Source organism: Schistosoma haematobium, chromosome 3 (genome assembly GCF_000699445.3).
Source record: "Schistosoma haematobium chromosome 3, whole genome shotgun sequence".
NCBI lineage: Eukaryota > Metazoa > Platyhelminthes > Trematoda > Strigeidida > Schistosomatidae > Schistosoma > Schistosoma haematobium.
Window position 1 is genome coordinate 44,180,197 of NC_067198.1, and position 12,194 is coordinate 44,192,390.

The window sequence follows — 12,194 nt, forward strand, 5'->3', positions numbered from 1 at the left end:
GTAAGCATAAATAGGATGCCTAGAAGTGGTAAGTTAATTTTTGTGCTACAGGAAGTTCTACATCAATTTAGCATGATTTCAGGATAAACGAGAAGTTAACACAGTTTGTATGACAATGTCTTTCTGTTTAGAACGGTTGACCAGGGTCCTTATATGAGGAACTACATCAACGGACATATGCCTATCCTGTCAGTTGTTAAACACAATGCTTTGGTTAAAGGAGTGCTTATGGACAACCATGAGATTGATGAACATTTTAGTTTAAGAGCCCGACCGTTGTTGCTACCTTGACGTGGTGGTCGGGCTTGCCTATCGTGATGAAGCAACCGAGCTATACTGGCTGGAACAACCGTTCCTCAAGGTCCTACCATGTCAGACAGGTCGGTTGAAGAGCGGTAAGACTAAAAGCAACAAACCCAAGGTCCGAAGGCGAAGTCGTACTGCTGACTGTACAGAGGTGTGACAGCAGTAAGGTGTTTCCCTCGGACAACCAGCATAACAGCGATGCTGCCTTCCCACAAGGAGGTGTGGGGTTAGAAAAGGTCGACCCTAAAAATGCACACCTCACCTTACCTCACGGATTTCCGTCTCCGGCGGTAAGGCCTTTTGAAGAACGGAGCTAACACGTTAAAAACCTTCCACAAAAAGGCCGTGCGCGACCGGCCTCAAGCAGTTGTCCCTTGGGTACTGCGGTCACGCTCTCAGGTCACTGGGACCGCCTCTAATTCAATTTCCTTTTCAGGTACCTCCAGAAGAACCCTTCCACGGTGTGGGCAACCGGGAAGTGATAACCGCCCTCATACCTCTAACAGCACCCAAGACCATTGACTGACTGACTTAGTTTAAGATGATTATTTTATGGTTACCGTTCTATTTATTGTAAGTAGTTCGTAAAAAGTCGTATCACTTTGGTTACTACTAAATGACTAGCTAGTCGTACGTAGTGTCAGTACCGTATTTGTTTAGTATCTATTGCTGATTGGGTGCTGTAGACCAAGTTGCATTGCAAATGATAGCCTAAGTTTTTGGACACTACACGTTCTCGATTTTAAGTAGTTGTAGGCAATCAGAAGCCAGCATAGACCTAGGTTTTGTAGTGCTTGACATTCGTCACCTGGTCATGTTTGGAATCTTGACGATAATTCCTGTGGGATTCAAGCCAAGCGTCTCAGTTAAAGACGGCACCACTAAACTATTCAGGTTAAAGCCAATCTAGGAATGATATCAGGTCATGAAAGTGCAATCTATGCACGTGTTCGTATTCTCTCGATAATAATTGGAGGTGTTTATTCAGCAGTCTTATATTGATATTATAACGTTCAGTCTTTGTTAGGTTTTAGTCTAGTGTGGAGTTACGTAATGTTTTTGGGGGAGTGTGAAGAGTACCATGTTTTAGAGGAACTGAGAGAGAGAACATGTGAGCCAAAGGCTATGTAATCACATAGACTGCTCTTACGTATGGCAACTTGGAGCGATGCACACATGTGCCTGATTCTACCTTGTAGCTGACTGACCGACTGACGTTTAATAGTGAACAGAATCAATTTCAATAATACAGGCGTGAGATCAATATAATCTGGTAACGGTAATCATAAGTTGTTAGAGTGAAATTTCAAGTGGTTTACAGTACATTTATGTTATACAAGACATCCATTTCATCCTATTTGGAATGTCTGCTGGACTTACTTATATCTCACTAACTATTATTGTTCTCACTGTGACTGATCGAGCACTAGAACTTAACTCCATTGTCTAACAGACATCATTTTGATACTTAAAATGCTAGCTTGTGGGTCCGAGTCTTTGTGGAAGAGATGACAAATACACTGGGACTCAAGTTAATTACAACCGTTGAGTCCCAGTCAGTACGAATTATTCGTATTTTTAAACATTTCTGTTTTTCAGCATTATGTACTTTCTCAAAACATGGTTTCTGTTGTTTTGATAAATTACTATTCCATTGAATAAAATATAGTAACTCGAATTTCCACAGTATAGTCATTTACCCAAAGATGGATTACATTTATCACTGAATAGTAGAAGCGTATATCGATTGTTACGTGGTATCCGATACAGTCAATACAAGACATAAAAATAGATTTAAGATATAAATTCATTAAACTGAAGAGATGACGAAGAAGTCCTCATTCAGTTGATTATTATAATTATATACTAAATGTTATTTATTGACTGAAATTATATGTAGATATGGTTTTTTTCCCATATTGGATTTTCTCGTTTCCTATTCAACTGAATGGTAATGTTAAGGAGGAATAATATATTTGTATAATCTTAGCGATTGAATTTTAAATTAATTCAATATTTCGCTCGGTAATCTGGTCCAAGCTTTTTCACAGAAATATAATTAAACACTAAAAATCTGGTTGAGGTACACAGAGGACACTTTTGTCATTAAAAACAAGATGGATTAGACGAACTGTTTGAAAATGTCGACAATATATCTGACAAAATCAAATGCACTAAGGAAATTGAATTTGCTAACCATAAATTAAGTTTTCTCGACTGTTTGGTTGAAAGGAAATGTAATGATTTTTAAAAAAACTAATGTATTCCGAAAGACAACATATTCCGGGAAATATCTAGATTACAATTAACCAAATACCCATTCCACCAAAGTGATAGTGGCCAAGAATTTAGTAACCAGTGTTCAAAAACTCGCCAATGGATCAAGTGACAAAGAGATTAAAACGAAGTTAGTTATGCCCTCTTTGATGACAAATAATTATCCTAGGGATTTTATAAAAAGAATAATTAAGAAGACGAAAACGATATGATAAAAAGTAGGATCTGCAAATACCAACACGTAGTGATCCCGTATCGCAAAGGAGTTTTTGAAGGATCCTAAATCCTCAAAATATAAGAGTATTCTTTCCAACGAACAATACTCTAGGATCCGAAATGTTAAGAATCGAAGATCCAATGCAAAAGGAGGAACATTAAAGATATGTTTATGATATCAAATGTAGTGATTGTATTTATTATTATGTCATGCTGTGTATGTAGTTGAAACATCATGACCACTGAATGTGAGGGTGAGGAAACACAAGTTTTGCTTAAAGCACATTCCTAAATCCTCAGATAATATAAAAAGCTCGAAAACAAATCAGCGATAGCATAACACTTAATCGAGTTGGGTCATACAATTGATTTCAATGGCACAAGAATCCTACGAAAAGGTTTTAATTCTTACAAAGAAAGACTAACAGCCGAAGCCCTATACGTATGGGCAAATCCAAATAGTATTGATAGAAGAGACGGAATACAATTAGCTGTCCCATAGCAACTAATAATTCATAGATAAATGTGAACTCCTTATTTCATTTAATATATCACTTACTATCTAAATAACAACAATGACATTCAATTGTTCTAATCAGTTGTCTTGTCTGAATATGATAAACAGCTAAGTGGAACAGCAAAAATAACACAAACATTCATTAATTTATTTTTATTATGTTAATTTGTCTTCATTTAATGCATTCTGTGACATATTTGATTCATATCACATAAAAATTGTGTTTTTCTATAAAAGTTCACCGATCATAGGCGATAAATAGTCAGTGAAATTCCTCACACCTCAGATCCACTTACGAATACATACATTCTGTTATAATTTTGATAATGAACCGATCAATGTCAGACCACCGTTGAAGATTTGGGAGTACCAGTGACTAGCTTCGAGAAGCCATGACCAGGGGAGTCCAACCGTGTCGAGTGTGAGGCAATCATACATTGAAGATAATGGAAGATACTCGCACAATATCGTGGATTGGTTGAAGTTAGACAGTAAGACCGTTGAAATTCGGCTCAGTGGTTTGGAGGTTAAGCGTTCGTACATGAGACCGACGGTCCTGGATTCGCATTCCGTGAGTTGGATTGTGTATGTGCACTGCTGAGAGGTCCCATACTGGAGAGAGACGACCGTCTATTGCTTCCAGATTTTCAATGATGGTCTAAGATTGATCGGTTCATGATCTCAATTAAAACTCAAAAATCTTCACAATCCTATACTGACATTGTAATTTTAGCACTTCGTTACGCGTCACATGTCTCATGCACACTACAGAAAATACTTACATTAAACATTGTTAACACGATTGGATGACCTGTTTAGTATACAGTTAACCGAAGGACTGTGTGCATATTTATATTCGATAATATTGATGTTTGGTTATATTTCCTCGAAAAAACTTGGACCACATTACCGAGCGAAATGTTGGACTTCAGTCGCTGAGATTTTACAAATATATTCTTCCTCTTTAATGTCGGCGCCCAAGTATTGTGAAACTTTTCGTTCAAATTTAGACGGAAGTTCTTATATGAATGGTAACATATCTAAGTTTCCTGTTAAAAAATACCGGTTTAAGCTTCTGAAGGAAGGTACTTTTCTTTCAAAAACTCAGTTATTCTCTGATAATGCAAAATATGTTTCGTCCAATTTAAAGCCTAATGATGGAATCAGCCACTAACTCGACAAATAAATTACTGTCCTCGCAACAAAAATTGATGGTTCTGTGCTCGTTCCCATGAATTATTCTAGGTGTACACTATGCAGGTGAACAAAATCGAATTAAAAGAGCTGTCCGATACTTCCTATATCTATTAGATCAATCAAATTAGTAAAACACTTGATTTTATAGTGTGTTCGTGTATGATCGGTTTATTGTTGATCTCATACAATTTACTGATTCATTGCTATTGACCTTTTTAAAGTCTAAATTGTGTTTATCACGTTATTTGCAACTCATGATAATTTCTGAGAGAAATTAACACCTTAAGATTATGTAACATATTAGTGATCAATATATCTTAGTCAAAACAAACCATTTTTCTGTTTAATGAAATTTATGGGGAAAAAACAACAACGAAAAAGAAAACTTACTGACCCTTAATTAAAAACAAGACTATGCCGGCTCAGTGGTTTAGTTGGTTAAGCACCTGGCGCGAGAATGATAGGTCCTGGGTTCGAATATCGCCGGGTGCGGGATCGTGGATGCGCACTGCTGAGGAGTCCCATACTAGGACGAAACGGCCATCCAGTGCTCCCAGGTTTTCCATAGTGGTCTAGCTTCAATTGACTCATGATTTCAATCAGTGAAATTTCTAAAATCTCCACAAAACCCCTTCTGATATTATTTCATTGTTACTATTTTCAATTCTCATAAGTTTTATTCAGAAAACTACTTTATTAACCACGTGTAAAATGTTGAAATATGTTGATTCATCATTGAATAATCCCAAATATCATAAATTTCTGATCGTTAATGCTAATCAAATTTTATAGGATTAAGTTACAATGTGGTCACTGGTCTAAATGATTCGCTGTCATGTAGATTGTCTTGATATCAAGTGCTTGGAAGCTCTATCGTTAGGAAGCTGTGGTTGTAAGCTCTGTAATATCACGATATATGTATAAAGGTCGGAATTGTTCCAGTTAGGATTCATCAGTAAAGTCTACCTGCTTTTTAGTGGAAATGGTCTCACTGAAACTCGAATCAAGTACCCTTCACTTCAAATGTTACAATATCATACATTGTAATATTATGTCACAATAACAGTGTTTGTTATCAGCTACAACGGTTTACAGTTTTCTATTCTCAATATTTCATAGGAAACTAGCCATTTTTTCTATGGACATACGAAGTATTGAAACAATGTCAAGGCATTTAATCAATGACGTAATATTACTATAGAGGTTTAACTGTTTGATAACGATCACCATTACCCGAATGGATATGCTTACAGAAAATGATCAAATTCAATCTTGAATATCATTGACTTGTAAAGTGAAATCCACACAATCAGTAATATTCATCTTTTAATCTGTTTTGTATGGAGTTGATGATTTATTTTAAATTTGGTGAAGGTCATGGAGATTTCTATCTAAGTTCCTACCTGACAATTCATTGAACTTAATGAATTTAAAAGCCGAAATATACTCCTATTCTCATTAACTAAATAGTTATTTGACTTTCTAAAAATAATATTTCATGTGATGCGCAACAATAGAGACCTTGAAACATAAACATTTCGGAAATTATAAACTAGCTATTATTATCTTGACGGAGTTTTGTTCTCTGAGCTCGATGGTTTGGTCGTGGAGCTTCGGATAGAAGTGAAGTGTTCGAATTTCTCCATACGCGTTTCACAGCTTGTTCTGTACACCTCGGGGTGTACAGAATAGAAGAACGATGAAAGCTCCACGACCGAACCACCCAGCTCAGAGGACAAAACTCCATCAAAATCATCCACCTGAGCTACAAATCTTCTCCACCATCTCAGATATTATTATCAAAAAACTTGGAGAAATTTAAGTATGATAGTTTTTCAACAACCAAGTTTACTAACTGAAGCTGCATATTTTATCTAATAGCCATTGATTTCATTTTTTACTTCGTTTACCCACAGACACTTCTAATGAACGTAAAGAACTAAGGAAAATGATAACAGGTAACTAAAAAACAACAGGATACAATGTTTTATCATACAAATGTTCATTCGAAAATTAACCTAGACTGTGTGAAATGTAACACTACAGGGACTACTAAACTCGATGAGGAGGATATAGAATCGAGATAGAATTAATAATTTTATCGCTTAACCGATTGCATTTGTTTTAGTTCTCCCCATAAGTTTGGCATGGATGAAATAATTTGTAACTGCTCACTTTTAGCTAATTGATTCTGTTAAAAACAATATAACTTGAATCGAAGCTAGACATCTATTAAATAATTTACTTCTTTTTTTTTGGGGGGGGGCTGTTATATCTCGATGAGAATAATGAGTGGTGACTGTTGGAACCTATTTCTGGACTAATATTATACATATATTCTTTTATTGTATAGTCGTTAAGTAACTAAACTATTCATATTCGTGTTCCTTTTATCATAAGCTTTATTTTGACCCATAGACTATTATTATAAGATTTAACATTCTTGAGTTATACCCGGTCTATTAATTCAGTCTTCTACATTCACAGCCACTTTTGGCTAAATCTTGTACAAATGTTGTTTCCTATTTTATGGTACGCTGTAGTCTGTTTGGTTGGCATATAAGCCCAGTATGTTTGAAATATGTGATTCATATAGCAGAGGCTGGGATTGGTGTTCTAAACAAAACAGGCAGGGCTAGGCAGCATCGATAAAGAATCTAGACTACTCGTATGGGTTTTGTGCGTTATTAGTCCGGTCGATAAATCACTGTTTTCCAACTGGTAGTGTCATTACGTTATACATTGATAGGGACACAAACTCACAAGTTATAACAGGTGGAATTCATTTGCTGTCCTGTTTATAATTATAAAATTATTGATCATTATGATATTGCTTGTAACAAATTTCAGAGTAGGAAGACTTAATTAGATTAGAGGGTTTTGTAGCGATTATTGGATTTTCACAGTTTACATCACTAACACTGATCTGGAGATTAAGCACTCGTCCTGAGATCGTAGGCCCTAGATTTGATTTACTGTGAAGTGGTAGGTGTACACTACTGAGGAGTCCTAAACTAAAATAATACAATTATCTCATGCTTCCTGGTTTTTTGATAGTAGTCTAAGAAAGATATTATATAAAATAGAAACTTCAACATACTTTTCTTAAACTGATACCAATTTGTAATTAAAATCACTTTTAGCGTTTTTTTCAGCTAGTTAATTTCCTACGGGATGGGGTCGTTAATCCCATGCCCAACCCTCCTCCTTTATCCGGGCTTGGGACCGGCAATAGCCTCCGGAGGGACTCCAGGCGGAGTTAAAATCATTTTTACAGTAGATTAATCTTTGCATGAAACACCTTCCTGAATGGTAACAATAATAACTTACTTATTACTAGCTGGTTGCTAGATAACATGTTCAAATTCTTACTGATGACTATATTTAATGATAATCAAGTGACCTAAGTATGAATCAATATCACAAATGAGCTAAAATTATAAATTGATTTCAATTATTTGTGATGTATTGGATGTTCCTCTTCAAGGAATCCCAAATAAGAATTTTAAGAAGTTATTTAATATACAAAACAATATAGAATGGAGGACAGATTTAGGTCGTCTACTTATCATTAAAATCTAAAGATAATGAAATGAATATTAAGTGATTATTATTATTATTATTATTATTATTATTATTATTATTATTAAAGATACTATATCAGTTTATACAGTTCATAAGTTGAATTTCTGTTAAAACATGTCAATGTAAAATGGGTTCTTTTTGTATTATCAATACATGATTATGCATGATCCAATAAGAAAAGACAAAAGAGATTTACATTAAAGATAATAATATTTAACTTAGATTATGCCATGTTCATTTTATCTTCTCTTAGTTCATTATTCATTTAATCCATAGAATGAATAAACCAATTGATGAAAAATAAATAACATTTATCTGTATAGAATTATTTATGAATTTATATTCTTATAATGAATGTTTAGTCACTACGTGATAGATAATAAGTGACCTTAAAAAAAGCACAACAACAAGAACAACAACAAAATAACGGAACTACTGTAAAATCATTCAAATTATTTGAAAGTTTAGAAGAGATAGATCATATTTTGATGGTAATGTCTTTTTTACTGAAAACTTACTGTGGCAAAGAATAAAGCAGATCGCAATAGAGGAAGAAATCAGGAAGAAGCGCTGGAAATGGATAAGACACACATGGAGGAAAGCACTCAACTGCGTCACAAGGTGTCACAATTGAAGAACATCTGGAACTCAAAACAATTGTCAACCAACACTAAGGTCAGAAGTTTCAATACAAATGTCAACACAGTCCTACTGTATGGGGCGGAAACTCGGAGAACTGTGAAAGCCATCATCCAGAGGATACAAGTGTTTATTAACAGTTATCTGCACAAAATACCTCTGATCCGTTGGCCAAACACTATCAGCAACAACCTACTATGGGAGAGAACAAACTATATCCCAGAGAAGGAAGAAATCAAGGAGAAACGCTGGAAGTGGATAGGACACATATTGAAGAAAGCAATCAACTTGCGTCACAAGGCGTCACAAACCCTCACATGGAATCCTCAAGGTCAAACGAGAAGAGGGAGATCAAAGAACACATTACGTCGTGAAATGGAGACAGGTATAAGAAGAATGAACAACAGTTGGATAGAATTATAAATGAATGCCCAGGACAGAGTTGGTTGGATAATGCTGGTCGGCGGCTTATGCTTCATTGGGAGTAACAGGCGTAAATAACTGTTTACTGGGCCTATATGAGATGAGCGCTAATAATGCTATTCTAAGGACATTGAAAGCTTTTCATTTAAACCATTTAAGGTAAAGAGCACAATGTCAGTAAAATCATTTACCTAAGTTGTTTACTTTTTCCATCATTTTTGATAGATATTTATGCATGATGGGTTGGAATAATCTATCTACGTGTCGTTTATCGTTTGCATTATTTTAAAAACCGTCTAGTATATATTAAATTGAATCTCACGGGGTTGAGGCGTCCCATATTAAGGCGAAACGGTCGTCCAGTGCTTTCAGGTTTTTCATGGTGGTGTAGCTTCAACTGATTCATGAATTCAACTATTAAAATATGAGAAAGCTAAAAACCAGTTTATGACTATCAACCGTTGTGAATCGATTTACTGATTCATTATCCCTTGAGGAATTTCAGTCTCTTCAAAAGTACGTCATGACATACAGACGACTTTCAATTGCCATAGAACTTACATAGAGTAGGAATTCTTGCCAAATGCCTCCAACTACTTATCTTCTCGCCATATGAATTACTTTGCCAGTAAAGTATCAAAACTCTGAAATCGTTCACCAGAATCAATCCTCCAAATAAAATCAATACCGTTTGTTCACTACATCAACAACTGCCTTTCCTCTGAAACTATCGTAAAAATGCTTATACATGTGAAAATATCCTATTCCACTAGTGAAATTATGGAAGACTTCAAACGTTTGATTATCGTTATCATTGAGGATACTTATTAAAATTCCTTCTTGTATATAATTCACACTTACACTGTCCCTGATTAACTTAATTAGTTTAAGTAATATCTATGCAAATCAATAGTTCACAAAACTATTTAGCGCATCTTTAGTTACTGATCTATCATATTAATTTCTGATGTTTTTGTTTTCCGATCTCTGTTTCTGTTTCATTTTGAATGGTTATAGATGATTATAACCAATCTTTGAGGGTATTAGAATTATCTCTCGATGCAATGTTAATATTTCTAAAGGATATAATTAATCCTCCTATTAAAAATTATTGGTTTCTGAGTACTGTCTCGCATCATTGTAATCGATGGGACAAATGTCCATTCAAAATAATTTATGAACAATATATTTTCAGAATGAGGGTTTTTGTAGGCTGTTGAGTTTTAATTCAGATCATGAACCGATCAATCTTAGACCATCATTGAAAATCCGGAAGCAATACACGGTCGCCTCTCTCCAGTATGGGACCTCTCAGCAGTGCACACACGGGATGCAAATCCAGGACCGTCGGTCTCGAGTACGAACGCTCAACCTCCAAACCACTGAGCCGAATTTCAACGGTCTTTTTGTCTAGCTTCAACCAATCCACGATATTGTGCGAGTATCTTTCATTTTCTTCGATGTGTAACTACCCCACACTCGACACCGTAGAACATCACTGGTCATGGCGTCTGACAAGAATTCCGAGAAATACCTCTCGAAGCTAGTCACTAGTGCTTTGAAGTTTTCAATGATAGTTCAAAATTGACCGACTCATGATGTCAATTAAAGCTCAACAATTTCCACAGACCTATGCTGATAATCATCATATGTTCACTAGTGAATGCCAGCTCAGAGGTTAAGAGTTCGTGCACAAGACCGACAGTCTTTTTGGTATCCCATGTGTGGGATTGTGGATGTGAATTGCTGAGAGGTCCCATACTAGGAAGACTTGACCATCTATTACTTTCAGATTTTCAATCGTGGTCTAGCTTAGATTGACTCATGAATCCAACTATTAAAATCTTTTTTCTAGACAATCTAGCCGTATACCTCTGTTCCTTATGTTGTAACACTGTTTTCTGTATCAATCTGATCTTGTTTGTAAACTGATATGAATTATGTAATTATTTTCAGAATATTACTTATTGATTTGTTTACTTAATGTTTATTTTATTTTCTCTTTATCTATGTATAAAACCATGTAGAATTTTTAATTGTTCATGTCTATCAGTTAGATGGCATTTATTATTACGGTTAAATTGATATGTCTCTTTGGTGTTTTAATAGAATACACGATTAGATTGATCCATTTTTGTCATTATTAATGGTACTGGGTTCGAGTCCCAGAGGGAACATCAATTCTGAGATGCAGGTATATCCAGTTGAAGAGTTCCAAATAGGACGAAACACGCGTCAAACTGGATTCCATTGCCAGCCACTATCCATCTTTAATTATAAATATCTTTTGGGTAAGACTTAAATGTAAAGGTTTTTAGTTTATAGATATTTCTTAGTTATGATCACGAAGTGTTGAGGATACTAGATCCCCGGAGCTCACTTGGTTAACATCTTATTTTCGTAATTCTATCTTTGGAAATTTGAATTTCTTGTTGTCACACCAAATGCTCCAATTTTTACCTTCAGATTGCATTTTCCACTTGGAAGGACCCTAAATATAATTGGTTCATTGTATTTTTAATAAGCTATTTTATGACGTTTCCCATGGATATTTTTATGCTGTATATATACGCTAGAGTTGTGTTAGTCGTTGTTCGTACTTTTCACTTCTTGTGAAATATACTTTCCCTCTTCTGAACCTGGACTTCTCTCTCTAGTTAGCGGGGCCGGGATGCATCAGAATAGTTAACTTGTGATTGTGCCTTTAAGTCTTTATACCTTTCACCGATTTAGGCGATCTTGTAATCTCTTCAAACATAACACGAAGTCATTAGTTGGGAATCATAGTATAAAAGAAAACAATTGAACAGTTGAAGTCCACTGCTTCTGATATAATCTACTCACAGTAAGATGTTGGTATCAATTAAATTGATGCAAAATTTATCTTCTCACATGGAATCCTTAATGCCAAAGGAAAAGAGGAAGACCAAAAAACACATTACGCCGGGAAATGGAGATAGACATGAGAAAAATGAACAAGAATTGGATGGAACTAGAAAAGAAGGCCCAGGACAGAGTGTGTTGGAGAATGCTG